The sequence below is a fragment of the Aptenodytes patagonicus genome, chromosome 3, assembly GCF_965638725.1.
Source record: "Aptenodytes patagonicus chromosome 3, bAptPat1.pri.cur, whole genome shotgun sequence".
Lineage (NCBI taxonomy): Eukaryota > Metazoa > Chordata > Aves > Sphenisciformes > Spheniscidae > Aptenodytes > Aptenodytes patagonicus.
In genome coordinates, this window is record NC_134951.1 from 127,136,767 (window position 1) to 127,155,108 (window position 18,342).

General features: G+C 46.6%; 1 protein-coding gene across 2 annotated transcripts in view; it reads right to left on the reverse strand.

Moving 5' to 3' along the window:
- Positions 1–18,342, reverse strand: part of BMP2 (bone morphogenetic protein 2) — a 99,794-nt gene that overhangs the window by 53,753 nt on the left and 27,699 nt on the right. Inside the window, exon 5 of one of the 2 annotated variants that reach the window (XR_012995058.1) lies at positions 15,661–15,716. The exons of the other annotated variant lie outside the window; for it this stretch is intronic. The gene's annotated coding sequence lies outside the window, so the exon portion shown is untranslated. Of the gene's footprint in view, positions 1–15,660; positions 15,717–18,342 lie in introns of those variants that run through there. 2 annotated transcript variants of the gene reach the window in all.

The window sequence follows — 18,342 nt, forward strand, 5'->3', positions numbered from 1 at the left end:
TCCCATTGAAATGCAAATATCGGGCCCTTCCCAATTAAACAAGGTACTTGTTCCTATACCTCGGACAGCCTAAGCTAAAGGAAGTGGAATAGTCTCTATGGAAATAACCATCCTATTCAAAACTCTATTAAAACTAATACCTTTCATTGCACCTGGAAAGGAATTGCCAATTGCAAAGCGCCAATTGCCAAAAGCAAAGCATAACATGAAGCCAGAGGGAAGTGCCTCTCGACAAGCGCGTTTCTGTGCTGTCTCAAGGTCTCAGGAGCGCTCGAGAGGGACCAGCACGGCCATAACCTGCCCCGAGCTGGCAGAGGAGGTGGAGGAGCCCAAGCACCACGGGGGAAGGGAGCAGTCACAGCTATTGTAGCCCTCTGAGCGGTAAAAGCTAATCCTGTTAAAACTGCTTCATCCCTCCGTGAACACCGGTGGTGCGGCTGGATGCGGCAGAGGCGCAGGCTGGAGCCTGCCTGCAGAAACCCCGAGATAGGAAGCTCTCAGAAGGAAAAAAATCTGCTTTCTGTCTCCTGTCATCAAAGCTGTGTCAGAAAACTGGATTTGTGTCTGTGTTTATCTAAAACACAAAGCCAGTACATGGATGCGGCTCTGCTGATCCCATTTTAGCCCATTTAAGAGTCCAGCCAACAAAATCACTTTTGGTTGAACTTATTCCTGGAGGAGTGTGTTGGGCACTGACCACAATATCTCAAAGGAAAGTCACCGCTGTTTTGCAAAACCTGGGCTCATTTTTTCCAACCGGTGTCCCATTTCGGCTATAGAAAATTGCTGTCTAAAGACGCAAATACCATTTTTTTGTCAGTGTGACAACAAACAATGCACAGTTGTAGCTCATTTAATTAAGGGAGCTAATTTCCCTCAATTGTCTGTTAAGGCATCACACAGGTGTTCCATTTCAGAGCATATTAGTACCTGGTGCTCTAAGCCTAAAAGCTAATTTTAAACTTAACCTAATAATGTCAGTAATAATGACCTGTGATTACTGCCTTGTGAATCAGAACCTATGATACTTAAAATAATTAGCATCAAAGCCTAACGAGTAGCTTGCTAAATTCATTATCAGCCATAAACCATCAGCACTGAATCGAACTTTAAATTTAATGTTGGCATGGGTTTCCCCCACCTGTTGGAAGCAGCGTTTTAACAAATTTAATTTGGAAATGTTTTAGTCACCAATCTTTTCTTGAAGGAAGGAACTGTGGTATTAGCACAAAATACAATTTGATTAAAAACGAGCTATTTTATGTGGCCCCTGTTGTGTTTGGAGCACACGTTCCCCCAGACTGGGGAATTGCTACAGGAATTACTACACCGACCCAAACCCTTGGCCAATGAAGCCCGTTAACTTCCCAGTGGTCACCTCTGGGGGCTTCAGAGGGTGACAGCAAACAAGCTGGCTTAACCAAAGCAAGCTTGGGTAAGCCTTGACACAGAAGATTCTTCAATGCCTCTTCACCCCAAGAGATTATCTTCATACTTTTTACACCCCTTCTTGACAGTCAGCCTTCCCACCAAGGTCAGCTGGAGACTCAACTGTCCTCTGTCTCTGGAAAGGAGATGCCCATTTCTTATGAGGTGACTGGTCACTGTTGGTGAGCTGGCAAGTGAAGGAGTAAGAATAGAGGCTCGGAGCTCTTTCGAGGTGGGATGTGAGTGCCTATGAGCAGCCAGTAATTACGGACATGAAAGCGGGATGACTTGGAGGAGGTCAGGAGCCCTTGGCTCCCTCACTAGCATATGGTTCGGAGACTTTTCCCCAAGGACCCTCCAGCTTGGCCATAACTAGCTCATTTTGTGGCTAACACGTCTGTTGCTAATAGCTGCAAGTCTCATTTGCAGCTCAACATCTACCACCACAATGGAGGGGTTTGGAGGCCGTACCCCACCCCTGACAAACAGATGCATGCACGTGACCGAGGCTGGTGGCTGCAGCATCCGTGCCGGCAACCTCAGCTGGGAAACCAGAGAACAAACCAGAGGTGAAGCCTGCCCTAAACTGGCAGGAATCACTTATCTTGTACGTGTGCCACAGAGCAGAACAACCAGAACACCAGTCCCTGAGTAATAAACAATATTTCATGTATTACTAACACGTAGGATAGCTGCGCTGATGAAAGATTTGTAGTTGTTATTAATATCTGTTGAGTCCAAGCTGAGACCTGAAGCTCAGTCTGCACTTGAGCCTTCTCCAGGTGCTCAGATTTCCCGATGTAGGCCTGCCTGACAAAAAACAACAACAACAACAACAACAACAACAAAGGCCTGAAAACACGCTGTTGATTTGGGGAAGAATTTCCTCCTCGCATGCAGGAAAGTTCAGAGAAGAAAATCGCTCGACTGGGATGTATAGCTGTTAATACCTTCTCACACGCTTTCCCACCCACAGAACGAATAGCAAAAACCAGTTGGCTTTGGGGTATAAACCAAATTAGAAACAGGGAAGGGAAACCTACCAAGTACCCACAAGGACTTTGGCTAAAGAACTGTGATGCTTCTGAATATTTGACTTGATATTCTCCCACAGAAAATCAGAAGGAGGCCAAAGCCCAAACATTCCATTGCTTTTAACAATGCTACTTTAGGCCTTTAAGCCAATTTGGGAGATTTTGAAAATTTTGTCCTGATGCAATTAAGAAAAAAAATATCTCCAGTCCCAATCACATTGGAAGTCAGATGTCCTAAATGTCCTCTTTCTCCTATTTATCCCAGCTGCCACATTATCACAGCCCAACGCGAGCCAGTCTCTCTAAGACCAGTCGTGGTCAGTACCTGGGAGGACGATCCTTAAGGAAAAAAAATCTCCTGGACCGAAAAAGTTAGAAAATATTTTTGGTGACTTGATAAAGATCCTGTAGATCATTCCCAGTTTGTTAGGGCACAGCATTGCTACAGGAGGCTCTGGCTGTGCTGTAAAAGGCTCTCTGAGCTCACCTGTGTTCATGAAGGATCCCGGGGGAGGTTTTATATGATTATGAGCATCTTAGCCAATATTCACCCTGGACTATTAGAATTTTATTTTGTTTCTATTATTAATTACATTTTTGACTATCCTTTAACTGTACTGGGAGAAGTTTTTTGCAACCTCATTAAAAAAAAAAACAAACAGTAAAAATAAAGTCCTTTGCTGTTATTCAAATGACAGTAAAGTGACTCTGGTAAGTTTTCATCTCTTTCCTCGTCTCTTATGGTTTTGGGCTTTTTTCAATACTTTATACTCTTTTGCCAGCAAAAAAAAAGAGCAGAAGTGGGGAGAGCGGGGGGCAGAGGAGGAAAAGAAAATGATAGTCACTCTTTAACCTTTTTTTTAACAGAATATGAAAACGCTTTTGTGGAGATGGGTCATTAGTACCTCAAAAAACTGCCCAGCTAGTTTTGTTATTTTCCTGTACCTTCACACTTAGCAAAAGAGGTTCTTCAGTAAACCCCGCAGCTTGTCTCCTAAGGCTGAGAAGTAACATGGACGCCACGCGGGCTGACAGGGCCAGCATAACTCACTGATACCCTGGTATCGCTTAAAAGCTTGCAGTGCTGCTTTACGGGCAGCAGCTGCCGGACAGGCATTTCTCCTCTGGCCCAGTTTTTCCTCGGTGTTATAGGACTGATTGTGGAAGCTGGACTTCCACAATCAATTTATCAATTTAGCGTAGTAATCAATTTAGCGATAGGACGAGAGGAAATGGCCTCAAGTTGCGCCAGGGGAGGTTTAGATTGGATGTAAGGAAAAATTTCTTTACTGAAAGAGTGGTGAAACATTGGAACAGGCTGCCCAGGGAAGTGGTGGAGTCCCCATCCCTGGAGGTATTTAAAAGACGAGTAGATGAGGCACTTAGGGACATGGTTTAGTGGGTGGTGGTGTTGGGTCGACGGTTGGACTCGATGATCTTAGAGGTCTTTTCCAACCTCAATGATTCTATGATTCTATGATTCTATGACTCTGTGCCCGCGTCCGGGTCGTGTCCTGGGCTGACGTGAGATGAAAGCTTCCGCTAAGGTTAACACCACAATGAACATGAAAACGAGACAAAGGCTGGTGACAACCTTTGTATGGTCCTGTCCTTTTTTTTTTTTTTTTAAATACTGTAGCCATTTGGTCTGATTTAAGTACCAAAGCACCGATCATTTTAAACAAGTGGGCAAACCCACTGGCAGTGTCCAGGGCTTTCAGCCCGAGCCTCCTGCACAGCCCCGACTGCTCCCAAGGTTTCCTTCCCTCCAGACCTATCTTCTGCAAAGCCTCTCGACCAAGCACGTCCTCCACCTTCCTCGCTACTAGATGGAGTTTAGAGCACTTCACCTGCCCTTACAAGTCAGCGAGCAGCAAGTCTGCAGCCTCCTGCAGGGCTCCAAAACCTCCTGCGAGGGTGGAGCAGGAAGAGATTCCTGCAGTTCTCCTGCCAGCTATCAGGAGAGATGTGCAGCACAATGAATGGCAGTCAGGCAGCCGTGCATGGGGAGGGAGAATGGATGCTCAGAGGAAGACAGGTGAAAGGAGAGGGAGAGGAGGGAAGGGAAAGGAAGGAACAGAAAGAGACAGAGAGAGAGAGAGGGAGAGAAAGAGAAACTGGGGAAAAAATTCTAGGTATTATCTAACTACTGGAACGTGCTTCTGTGGGGTTTCATAGGGATGGTACATGCGGAACAGGAGTAAGTATGCTATGAAAACAGCATGAGAGCTACACTACAAAGGAAAATGAAGACCAGGTCTCCGGTTCACCTGGAAGGAGGAAGGTGCATGGGCACTTAGGTAGCCTATGGGAAAGGAAAAACCTGGCTCTGAAGCATTTGGCATCAACTCCTCTGTTGATGTTGATGTTGATGTTGAATCCACAAGTGGATTTCCAGTCTTCCTGTAGAAATCTTTGCATCCTCCGCATACAAAGCCACACCGTGAGCTACATGCAGGACTCCTTGACAGTCACACAGTTCAGAACCCCATTCCTTTTCCTCCCAACAACCTGATGTAACCAAAATGTTACTCATTGCAACTCTGTAGGATTTTATTCAGCATGAAATGCAAATCACGCGGCAGAAATGTAACAATTTCCATCACTAAGAGAAACTGCCCATGGAGACCACTTTGCTCAGGGTTTTGCTCTCCGGGCACCAGGAGAAATGGGCTGGGGTCTGGGGAGAAGAAATCACTCCCCACAAGAGCTAGTGTCATGCTGCTAATCTTCATCTTCAAACTCATCTTCGGATAGCGGTCTGTGGGAGAAACTGAAACATGGGGCAAAGCCTCACGTCTAAGTAAATAACATCAACAACTGAGGCTTTTACACAATGCCTGGCATTGGCCAGCGACGAAGGATTTCACTGCAGCCACAAACCTGTTGTTCCACCTCGCTCCATACACACGCGTATGCACAAATACGCACACAGAGTTCAGTGGCTAATTTTTGCAGGTCAGCCCATGCTTTCCCCCGTCACCCGTGTCCCGTGACGTCGCTGCCCGGCCTTTGGGTCTGCACCTGACCCCAGCGCAGGGTGGCTCTCAGCTGCTGTTTCAAGGAGGAAGAGGACCAGGCTGCAGCTCTCCGGGCTATGCCTGCCTCCCAAGACCGCCTTGAAGCGCTTAGGCACCCCTCTTCATTTAACCTGCCAGCACCAGATCGACCGTCACAGGTCTGAAGAGCTATTTTGATGGCTCCGTGCCACGGTGCTGGTGCAAACGCTTCTTCAAGAATCCGTTCAGGTGCGTTATTAATCCACAAGGAAACCTGTTGATAGATTTTCATTGCATAACACAGCCAACCTTAGGACCAAAAATGAACGGAGGTGTTTAATCAGAGCAGTCCCTTCCAGTTCCCACGTCAAGGAGCTGAGCCAGATCTACATCTGAACTCTGCGGCTTGGGCCCGCTCTTAGCTCTGATGCTCGGCAAGCCGAAGGGACTTGGGAGGTTCTCCATATTGCTTATAAGCATCCATCAAAACATCTGTAAATGAGTTATGTTTCAAGTATGCAAGAACTTGCTTCTCCATGCCAAAAAACGATTAGTGTTCTCAGGCTTCCAGCAATGCAAAGCAGAGTCTGAAATGTCCTGATGAGAGATATATGCATTTCCTCTTAGACAATTAATATTAGGGGTGGGTTTTATTGCTATTCTTTTTTATGTTGTTAACATCCTGCCCTCTTTCCTGGTTCCTCCCAAAGAGCTACAATGCAATTTGCAAAACTCCCCTTTGTAAGATGTAAACATTTACTAAACATTGTCTTTCCACTTTGTATTATGACAAAAGAATAGAAGTCAAGATGTTAAATATATTTCTGTATTTGCATCTGAAAGCCCCAGGCCTTCCTGAACATACTTGCAGATAACTTCCATTGTTTCAAGCACGTTACCTTTTCTGCAGATCATCATCTCCACGAAAATCCAAAGGCGAGGTCTTTGCTGAAACACGGTGTAGGACCCACTTATTACCCAGTGCCTTACAAACTTATTAGTGCCATATGATGATCATCCATGTTATTCCACCTCATTATTTAATATTGAGACATACACAGCCTGGCTCACAAACTCACCGCTGGGGATTTGAAAACGAGTGGCTTGTTCTCCAATGCAATTACAGCTAAACCAGAGGTTGAAACTATGTCTGCAGAGGTCCTTCCTAGAGCCGTCATGCGCTTTGGCAGCAAAGCCTTGGGTGGTTAGAGCGATCCAACTGTCTTTGTGGGGTGGCCAGGCTGCATCAGCTCTCACGGGGCTTGTGCGTGCTGCAGAGCAAACTCACCCGCTGCCCAAGCAGCCTGGGAGGGCAGCAAGTGCTGGCGAACCCCCGAGTCTAGCGTACAAACCACTGGCAAGCCAAAAAGTCTCCTGAGTTTTCTCTGAAGCCAGAAACACCTGGAAACACTTCAATCACCTCCCTCACGTCTCCACTAGATAGAAGAAATCCAGTGGCTTCATCAACTCTGCCTTTGCCAAAAGCCTTTGTAATGAAAACAGGACCTTAAACCTAGTTTTGACGAAGAGTGGAGTACCCAAAGCCTCCTTTTCCAGCCTTCTTGTTAAATACCTATCTGTGGCCCCAAGCAGACCTTGGCCACCTCAGCAGCACACAGCAGCAGACCCACACTGATCTTGTTTTCTCCTCTGTTGTGTTTGCTTCTCTCTCTGCTTTCTATAACCATGGTCCTATAATTCACAGATGGTAAGAAACGGCATTACATTCATTGACGTTGTAACGTTCTCCAAGGGTGTCCTGGTTTCGGCTGGGATAGAGTTAATTTTCTTCTGAAAATTCTAGTTTTCAGAATTGCATTTCATATCCATAACCAAATGCTTTTCCTTTCCCTTTCTTCCCCATTATTTTGCGCATGTGTGTGCACATGCTTTTTTTCATGAGTAAAGAGCAGAGTTTACTCCATTACACACACATACACACGCAAGCACGCAAGCGCGCGCACACACACATTCTTTAAGCGTAATCATTTGGAAAATTTCCAGTTAGAAGTCCTACTAAATAAGTAAACATCATTTAAAGAAGAACTGCTTAGTGTCACTTGGTATTTTTCTTCAAACAATATGAAAATCCACGGGGGTGTAAGAAGAGATGCCCAGACCGGCTCCCTAATACAGATGTGACTTTGGGATATGAATTTGCAAAACTGATTGAGACAATGGAGCAAAGACTGGGGTTTTTTTTGCTAGAGCTATAGGAACGGTTTCAAAGCAAACCCGCTTAAATCTTTCTAAAATCACACCACAACCACAGGGGCCATCTTCGTGAAATTTTTGGAGGGAGGTGGAGCTGTTTGTTTGTTTTAAATAGCCTGTTAACCTCATCTGCTGCTGCAGACAAAGCCTTCAGGCCAATCCTGCAAACACCTCTGGTATTGTTCAGAGCAGTCGCTTTTGCACCTGCCAGGAAATTTGTAAGATCAGAGACGCAGATCCACCTCCTGCAACCTCTTTGCCTTCCTGGAAACTCCCCCAAAATAGCTGACTGGGTAGGATTAGGCTCTTGCTTTGGAAGTTGATTATGTGATCTCTGTTTCTTTCAGTCTTGCCAGCCAGGGCTTACCTCCAGATGAGTATTTCAGCACGTGCTTAACCTTAAGCAACGAGATACTCATGCTTATGGTTAAGTATAGGCTTAAAAATTTTGTTGGAAGCAAATCACAAGCACATTCTTACATACTTCTCTGGGCTGGGCCTAACCACAGTTCTCCTGTTAAAACAGTCTTTTTTTTTTTTTTTTTTTTCCTCCCAACACTTATCCCATCACTGTAATTTCCCTCTTCAACTACCCTCTCCAACTGCTTCATTCCAGTGAAACCAAGGGGAAATGACATTTTCTTCTATGCCTAGTAAATCATAATTGACAACGAACCGTTAGATTATGCACAAATTCGCAGGAAGAGGTAGTATCTTTTATTTAGATCAACTAACCCTGGCTAACTATACAGACGGGTCTGTCCAAGATCTGGCTCTCCCTAAAACGTTGCCTCTCACGTATCTTGTATTCTCTTAGCGCTGCATTACTCCACTGCTCGCACTTGTGCTTCATCGAGGTTTTCTGGGGTTGGGGGAAGCTGCCCACCCTGTTAAACATCTAGGAAAACAGAAGGAATGCAGCGTATTGCTCCTGCTGCGTACGGCTGCCTAGCAGAGAGTTAATATCATTGCACATGAGCCATTTCACCTACAGCAAGAAGTGAAAGCATGCGACTACACCCAACAAGTGATCACAGAGCACCCTGCAGGGAATTTGCTTCCATTTCAAAGGGAGAGATCAAAACCCACAAAGAAGGGGGGGGGGAGGGCCGGGGAGGGGGGGGCGAGGAAAGAAAGAAAGAAAGATGCTCCCAGCCTGTGCATGAGATCAATGTTGGGCCCAACCTCAGAAGTTTTCTGAGAGGAAGGGAGAGATATGGACAGAAGAATCACAGAGCACCTTCAGTGCCTGATTATTTATGTGCTGGGGGCTTGATCCTACACACCGAAATAAATGGGAGGTTTGCCACCAACTTCAATGGAAGCAGAAACAAGCCCTATCACCTTGAGGTTTATTGGCTGTCTGCAGAAAGTTTTAAAATTCATATAGAAATTAAACAGCGGATAATTTGACAGTTTAATGGTGACGTCGTGGTTTTTACATTAAAAGAGACACAAATTTATCCTTTGGGTTTTATGATTTTTTTTTCCCTGCCTGTTGTTTTTTTAAAGAAAAATTCTCATGTTTCAAGGGAAGACTGATAAAAATGGGATATTCCTGTGCATAAGAAAAAAAGAACTTAAGCTCAGTCCTGTCCTACGTCCCTCACTCAAGGCTCAGTAGTTTAAAGCAGCTGGCATTAGCGGTAGCAGCAAATTAGCCATCCTGTAAGTGCTCCACTCCCGTGCCAAAAACAAAAAAGGCTGTCCTAATTTGAACTATGACCATGAAAAATGACTTTAAAGAGCTGGAAAAAAAAAAAAAAAAAGAAAAAGAAAAATTTGCTGTAATCAAATCCTGTGTTTGACACCCATCAAGTGGTCCAAAAAGCGAGGAATCTGCCCCGGGTGGCAGAACCAGGCTCAGGACTCCCTGCAGCTCCAGCTCCTTGGGCAGTCCAGACCCAAACTCACGTGGAAATGCCTGAATAAATGACTTCCCAACCCCTTGGTCATCTTGGTCCCTTAATCATTAATTATTAAATTAATCCACTCACTGAAGCCAGTTAATGCCAGTGCAGTGAGCTGGTCCACTCTGAGTTTGGGCTCAGAAGCCTGGTGGCAAATATTTAAAGCTAGGACAATGATCGCATTTCCATCAATATGAAGCTTAATAAAATGATCTATCTTCAGCTGCTTTGGTTCATTTCTTTGGAAATCCAAAGTACTACAAGTGGCAGCTCCTTATCTCCAAGCAGACCGGGACAGGACCCAGCCTCTGCTCAGGATCTGACAGTCCAGTAGCTGCAATGCGTGGGGAGGGCAGATGGGAAATGACGGAGCTGGTGAGCAACAGGAGAAACACAAGACCACAGCGGCCACCCAACACCACCAGCCACTTTAAGGTGGCCTTTTCCAGCCACCCTTGGAGACCCTTTGTTAAATGAGTCATTCATTGGTCTCCGCTCCAGTACTCGCAGGAAGGTGGCTGTGCCCGCAGCTCTCTTCCCCCGCATCCGACAGGGACATCTCCCTGCGTCCGCCTTCACACGTGGGACAGCTGAGTCCTCGAGACAACGCGAATCGCTCATTAGCCTCTGAGGTGTGGGTGCAGCCCCTGGAGGAAAGGCAGACAGGAGGGAAGGATGCAAGAAGGACGGGAGGAAACGCTTGAGGTTCACACAGGAATGAAAAATCTCTGGTTCTTCCTTCTCCCACGAAAAGCTTCCACCACCTAGGACTGTACAATTTCTTAGGAAAATACAGGAGAATCCTTGGTCTGGGCAACAACAACAAAAATCTTTAAAATTAACTGTGAAAAATACAGCTTGACCAAAACTATTTGAATTTGTGCCATGTTCTGTGATGAGTTTTTTTGATTGCTGGTTCGAGGGAGGAGTGAAGAGGAAGAACAGCAAAAGCATTTCAAATCAACCTGAAAGGATTTCCACCCCCCCCCGCTCCTGAGATTTTTCCACTTTGGTCAGCGCGCCGGAGAAATCACTCGCTCCCACAGCCTTGCTGCTTCCAGCCCCCCGGCAGCACCAAGGTTTTTCTAATGCCGCATGGCTGGAGCAGATACCAGCCCCGGGGCAGCGGGGCCAGAGCTGCCCTCCATGGGCTACCCGGACGCTGTGTTCGGCCCCCGAATTTCCCCGCCAGAGGCCCGGGCTGCTTGGGCAGCGAGCTACGGCTGGTGGCTGCTCCGGCGAGGAGACAAGCCTCTGCTGCTAGATGCATAATCTCCAATTTATACAAAGCTTTGAAAGGCATCCAACGGTCTAATTGGGAGGCCCTTAAATTAAAGTGGGGATGGGATTTGGAATCCACTTTAGAGCCTGCGGTTTGGAGGGAAGCATGGGGATCCATTTCATCTGTGTTGATATCAGGGGAGCCCAATATAAATGTTTTCTGGCGCTTTTATTCCTCCAGCCCTGGGGTTTACATGAGGGTTGGCTTTTTGTTCAGTTTTTTTTCCTTCTCTGTTGTTGGTTTTTTTTTGCACTCTGAAGCCTCTTCCAAGTGTAATTTTAGAAGAGGCACATTATCGCAGTGTCTGGGGCACCACCGTTTTGCTCTCAGGTCTGGCTGCTGGAACACAGCGCTGCCCCACGCCTGTCACCTCGCTGGTGACAGCTGCCCTGCCTGAATCCAGAGGCTGAGGTGGGACATGGGCAGCACATGTAGGAAGCAAAGTTGTGCTTCTGGCTGGAGCCCGGCCACCAGCTCTGTGTTGCCAAACTGATGCCATCTGGGGAAGGGGATGTGCTGCCAGGGGGCGGAGGGAGAAGGGAGATGCGCCCATCGCAGCGGCCTCGGGGCTGCTCTCAGTTATGGCTCGCTCTCCTCACGCCGAAACAGTGCATTTTCACAGCTCTGGTGTTAAAAGCACGCCGTGCCCTCTGGCCTTGGGCTTGGGAGACGTAGCTCCGGGATGGCTTTATTGGCCCGCCCTCGGCAGAAAAGCTCTGCTGCCCTTAAGCAACAGCTTCGCAGCTGAGGCAACTGCTGGGGGCAGGAGTGAGGGGGTGGGCAGGGGGCAATTCTCCTTTGCACATCTGCTTTTAATTGGACTCCGCTGGAATGTCGCAGCCATTTTGCATCGCTCCTAATTTGGCCCACTGACAAGGACCCTTGTGGCTGACTGCACCTGAATGCTGGCTGCAGACCTTGCACCCCATGACCCTGCACTCCCAGCGCAAACCAGGATTTTTATTCTATAGCCAAAGAAATATATGTATTTCTATTTCATGGGAACTAGAAGCCAAAGGGGACACATATTTTCAACTTGTCCCACTATCATGAGTGGCATACACCTAAAGGTGAGAGTCTGCGAGGAAAAAACTCACCGTTCCAATATGCTTTTTGCTTGTAGATCTGATAATCTACAATATGTTAGGAGAGAAGGGCTCCAAATGGTCTTCTCCACAAGCCTCCTCCTCAGCTGCCTTAGCATGGCCAGGCTGCAGCGAAGTCAGGCTGATTTACAGCGCTTAAGAGCTGACCTCTGCATATTGAGAGTGCTGAAACGTGTCAGCAGCTGCTAAATGCGGCCACTTCTCCTTCTAATCTTCTAATAAAATATTCAGCAAACAACCAGAAGTAAAATGATTTGAGGGAGTGGGAGTTTTCCTAACTTTGTATTTTTACTGCCAGAACAGAATATTATTTCTCCTTGCCACTTGCAGAGGTTTATGTTCACAAAAGCCCTGCAACAACAATACTGTGCGTGCGCAGGAAATTCCCTTCACATCACAGTGACATGAGGAGGAGGAACGGGGAGCATACAATGCATGTAAAAATATAAACACGAGAAATGACCTCATTTGTGCCAACGTTCCGACTGATTATATAGGTTCATGGCCAGAATTTCTCCTGTGGCCTTATTTTTGCTCTCCTTTCCAGTCTGCTGTATGCTCTGATCAAAAACAGGATAGCGTCATTAAATAAGACTTGGCCTCATGTCATGTGCTTTCCCTCCGACTCCTAAACCTCCTCCCTGGCCAAGCACCACAGTCGCTCCCGTTCTCCCGGAGCTGGGAGGGCAGGTTGGCTTTGGCCCTGTCCCCACGGGGAGCAACCGTGCGGGTTGAATGCTCTGGTAGAAATTCCATGGTGGGAAACACACATGTATGAAAATAAGGGATAGGCTTGAGGCTAAAGTCCTGGCAGGAGATGCAGAAAAACTCGCCCTCACCTCACCTCCCAGCTCTCCCTCGGTGACATCTGGCTAATCCTGGGAGCACACAGATTACCTTCATCCCCCGGCAGCGGCAGAGCGAAATGTTCCCGACGTTTCTCACCCCTCCAGAAAGGCAGGCTGGGACTCTCCATCCCCCTTTCCTGTGAGCGACCCCAGAGCTGTGCATCATTTGGGACGACCCACTGGTGAATACACCTCAGCCCTAGACCAGCTCTTTCTAGCCAGCGAGTCACAAATCCATTGACATCCTAACCAGAGCGGAGGTGGCTGAACTGCCACACTTCTATTTTGCAAGAAGCTGTGACATTTTGTGAGTGTCCGTGTGTGGGATCAGCTTCAGAAAGATAAAGAAAATTTTCCACAGAAAGAAAATTACTCAGGATTTTTTGTTTCATTTTAAGGGGAAAAAATGTGAAACCTTTCCACAGGATTTGTTTCCTTGTGAAACAAATAAATAGCTGGCTCTTTTGAGACTTGAGTACCTGCTACCTTACCCTGCCCTGGGGTCACAATAAGCATTGGGGACCCTGAAAGCAGACTCAGGAAGTCCCAGGACTTCAGGCCCTGGAGCAGGGCGCAGAACAGGAGCACGGGGGGCCCCCACTTGCATGGGTTTTCGGGTTCCCGCTCAGGGGCAGTGAAGGTGGAAGCTGTAAGATCCCCAGCTCCCAAAGCTGTACAGATGAGCTGCGCTGAAGCTTCACATCCCAGAGACTTTTGTGCCTCAGTACCTGAAAAAAACTGCCCAAAAGGTTACCCCGAAACCATAGCCTTGAGCAGACCTGGTTCTTCAGCTGAGACGCTTGGCTCTGGAGAGCCTTGATTCAACCACCGCATGTCGGCCCACAAACTCCACATCCCCCCAGCTCTTCAGCCCAGGACCATCCCTGCCTGCTGTGTAGTGCACAGCACCCATCTTCCTCCACCACGCAGCAAAGCGGGACGGCATAGCTGCCCTGTCCTCCCAGGAAAAGGTGTCTGTCATTCGGTTAGTTGCCTCCTGCTCCTCTGCCAGTCCCCTCCTTCATTAAATTAACACCTCGTTATAAAATGCAAGCTGCTTTGTTCCTACAAATGGTGCTGGAGGGTGTTTACTTTTCTAATGAATATCCTGTGTAGAATGGAAATCTGTCCCTGGCAGTCCTTAACAAGTGCTTCATTAAGCTGTTTGAAAAATGTTCCTTTCTGTTCTCCTTTGAACAGGTTACGCTTTGCTCTTTTAAGCTAGTTTTTGGCTGCCTCCCCATACCTGAGAGGATGGGTGGAGAGGTGGCCATCTGCTCCCAGAGCAAGAAGCTTTTTCAGTCCTCAGCAACAGGAAACATGCTGATAGACAAGTGCAGTCTCTCTACCAGGTAAAACAGCATCCCTCTGCTGACAGTGACGGCGCAGGGACGGTCTGGCATGGCAGTGCCCGGTACAGCACAACGGAGAGAGCAGCGTTCACCTGCAAGTGGAGCTACGAGGTTCACGCTCTTACGGTGCTATTATGAAAGTATGAAGTTCAATAGCAAACTAGAAATGTGAAAAGAGGGGTGTGGTGGATGCAGGGGCCAGATGATCGAAGCCATGTAAATTCTGCTTGGAATTAGACATCAACTTCAAAAATGTCTGGCCGCGCCAGCAGGGTAAAACTCTTAACAGCAGACCCTTGGTTTAAATGTGATTGTGTCTGTGTTAGCAACGACAACTAAAATTGCTCATAATTCTGTTGAATAGAGCTCAGTTTGAAAACCGTTTATTAAAAGCTTTGGGATAAAGAGTGTTTGGTGAAGCTTCTTCCCCGATCAGTAAATGGAAATAGGTACCACGCATGCTGCCTTTCACCCAAAACCTAAGGAAAGCTCACAGAATGACAGAAAACACGAGGAGCATCCTTACAGGGCAGGAGACTCATTGTTGTGCCAATGAAACGGGACTCCGGAGTCTCCCTGAAAATAACGGCATGTTCTGAGCTGATATATTGCTGCTTTCTGTCTCCAGTCAGTCCTGCATACAAACCAAGAGTCTTTAAAATCCCCCCAGCCTCCAAGGGTATTTTCATGGGCTCCTCCTTCACCAGGCAGGCTGAACATCAGCTATCATGGCTGTTAAGGTGAATTATCAAAATGCTGGGTTTGGGATTTCCTTCTGGATTTTTGCTAGTATTAAAACCCTCTGCTAGGTTCAAAAGAGATGAACTATATCGCTTTGAGGGTGAGAAAACTGCACTAGTTCAAAGCTAACACAACCTCCTTTGCCCTAGAGCTACTTCAGGAGTCTAATTCATCTGGATAAACAGGTAACATGCTAGAAAAGTGTATGTGGCCAGCTCAGTCACCAGCAAACCTCCAACCCCAGGAGTTCTCATTTTGCCCCACTAATCTAACATGATTCCCCTCAGGCAAGAAAGTTTGGGGAGGGCAACAGGGCTGAAAAAATTAATCTCATTTCCCTCAGAGTAAATACAGGTCCCTCTTTTAAGAGAGCTAATCATCTCTCAGTACGAAGTGATGCCAACATAATGCAGGTATGACAAAAGCACATAAAAAGCAAGTTTCAGAAAAAGGGTGTGTTGTTACGGTCACTGGTGGTCTGGCCATTGGTATCTTCATCATACAGCTTGGCACTAGCCGCACAGCCTTGAGCTTGGATGGCAGGGCCTGAACTCTCTGCCCTTCAGACGTTTGCTTTTCCCAGCACACAGCTTACACACTTGAAAGGAAATGTTTGCTTTGTATTGGACCCTCCAATGGCGTATAAATCCAATGTTTTAATGGAATAGAGGGGGGGGTGTGAGGGTTTTTTTGTGTGTTTTGGGAGTGTTTCGGTGGGTTGTTATGTTTTTTCCTTTCTTTTTTTTCTTTTTCTTTTACTACTGCATGGTGAAAGGCTGCCATCCAGGTCACCAGGCAATACCTATAAGCACATGAGAACGGCAGTGAAGTCAGTGTGGACGTACATTAAGCTCAAAATCTGGACCGAAACGTGCAGTCATCAACATAAAACCGGTAATAGCATTTGCAGAATGAGGAAACAAGCTAACTTCCTAACCAGTCATCCCATTAAGACAAGTTCCCTTGTTAAAACTACATTGATAGAGGAGTTGATAATTAACCAACCAATGTCTGTACTGTACTAGCGCATTGTCCAGTGTTATCTGACAGTGGTTTCAGAGATAACACTGGACAATGGCCTGTTTGGAAAGGTGGGTAAACTGGAAAGAAGTACTGGAATGTTTGCATGAAAAAAAATAATGCTACTATTCAGACGCTAAGCTACTAAATTCAACCACTCCACATAAATACTCATTTGACTTGTATAGCTTTCCTAACAGATGATACGTAACTTTGACTGAAAGACTAGTAGTCCAGCAGTGGCTTCACTTTCACTTCGCTCAGTCTATTAGTTAGACAGTTCAAAAGAGAGAAAAAGGAATTTATCTGCACTGGCCATTGAAAGGAGAAGGCATTTAGAAACCACAATGTTGAAAGCAGAGGAAAAATAGCTGAAATACCCCAAGAGACCAGGGACAGAGCAAGACAGATCCTGTCAAGCATTTCTTTTAGCAAACCCTGAATCCAAATTCTGGCCACTAATCTGGGAGAGGAATTGCTCCAAACTGAGCAAAAAAAGTTCTCACATAACCTAGAGAAAATAATTCCTACAATAAACATGTGAGTCCAGTCTAACAGTCTGAAGGCCTGGCCTAAAACTGAGAATCTCTGCTTTTCCTGTGGCCAGATGATTCCAGCTGGCACGTCCATGGGCCACCTCAAGCACTTGGACCAAATTAGCATTGCCATCGTCTATTAATATATATGAACCGGGATTAAATACTTGTAAAACAGGATGGGCTTCATTCTGCCCTAAGTGACCCGTATCCATTAGGAATAGCTTTACCAAAACCACTGGAGTCGCATCTCTTGTAACTGAGATTAGAATCTAACTCCATACCTCTGAAGATTTTTTTGTTGCCCTCCACTCTATACGAGCTAATGAGCAGCTTTGCCTCTGTCAAACTCTGACAAATGTGTAACCTAAAGAATTATGTTTGCGTTTCTACCTATTCTTCATCTACCAGTTCAAAAGTGGTGAGTTTGACTTTATGTCTATACACAGTTCAGTTTCCCAAAAGGGGCTGGAAGAATTATACTGAGACTTGCTTAAAAACGCTATTTCTAGGATTTTTTCCTCTGAATCGCAGTGGCTGTTTATCATACATGCTGTGGGAGCAATGGTAAAAAAATGCCATCTGAATTCAAAAAGCTGTATTTTACGCGCACTTTGCGTGTAAGTGTAGTGTAAGGTTACGCAGGGAGGAGGACAGGACAGAGGCAGGCCTGTCTTCCTTACCACCCGTCCCGCAAACCCATCCACATCAGAATATGTGGCTGAGCACTATTTAATAGACATTAAAAAACTCTCTTCAAAGGCAGGCAGGAAACAGAACTTATCAACACTGTTCCTGAAGAGAAAGGGAAGGCGTTACATTGTAAAGAACCTCTCGCTCCCTATTCCTGCACACCTTTCAAAACAAGATCTTGAATAGGTTTTATTTGACCTCTGAACATCTCTTCGAGGCTGGGCTAATGAATCCTGGCTAATGCCGGAGGCACTGGCAGAAAACTTGTTGACCTGCTTCACATTTTGTTCTCTTGACATAAATTTGGAAAAAAACCAGAATAGCGCATGCAAAGGCCTCTCCAAGGTTTTGGAAATTCACATACGCTCCTTACCCAGCCCGGCCTGCAGGAGCTTCGTGATAATTATATTCAATAAACTCCCAGGGACCCCGTCAGCAGCAAAGTTTGCTTAGTCAAGTTCACCCCTGGGACCATGACTGAGAGCTGCCCCGGCATCACCGAGAGTGCGCAGAGACCTCCAAGGCCAATGGGATCAGCACTCCTGTGGCCAGTGCTGCTCCTCTGGGCAGTGACGAGGGCCATGATCTCTAGGAAGTAGGAGTCTGACGTCTTCCCATTTACTCCAGCTGGGCAAATCAAACCGCACGGAGAAATCAGAAGAAGGGACGGAGTAGGTCAGGAGAAACGTCATCCAGCCTAGGACCAAGGGGAAGAGCTAGGCAAAGCCTCACCTCCCCTCTTACCTCAGTTCTTACAATGGCTTTTTGTCCCCCGCCATCTCCCTGGTTTGCCATCCATGTGCTTTCCACTGCGGCTGCTCCCACTGATCCAGAGCTCTCCATAGCTCAGCTCGGCCACCCTCCTCACTCAAAACTGGCGTTTGCTTAAACTATGTTCCTCCTTGACTGGGGCGAAGTTTTTAAGTCTGGGGATACCACCTGAACGGAGCTCCTTGGCATGTCTGGGCGTGACTCACCATTCACTTGCAGCTTTTGTAGCCAAATGTGCCAGTGAAAACAATCCAGTACAAAAATCCAGTCACCACAGTAGTGTTTTACCTCCAGCTTGCACCGTCGATGGCAAGCTGCAGTGCAGGAGCATCAAAAAGCGAAGCTGTTCAAATTTAGGAATTCAGCAGAGAATGAGGTTTAAACACTATACATTTCAAGGGCACTCGC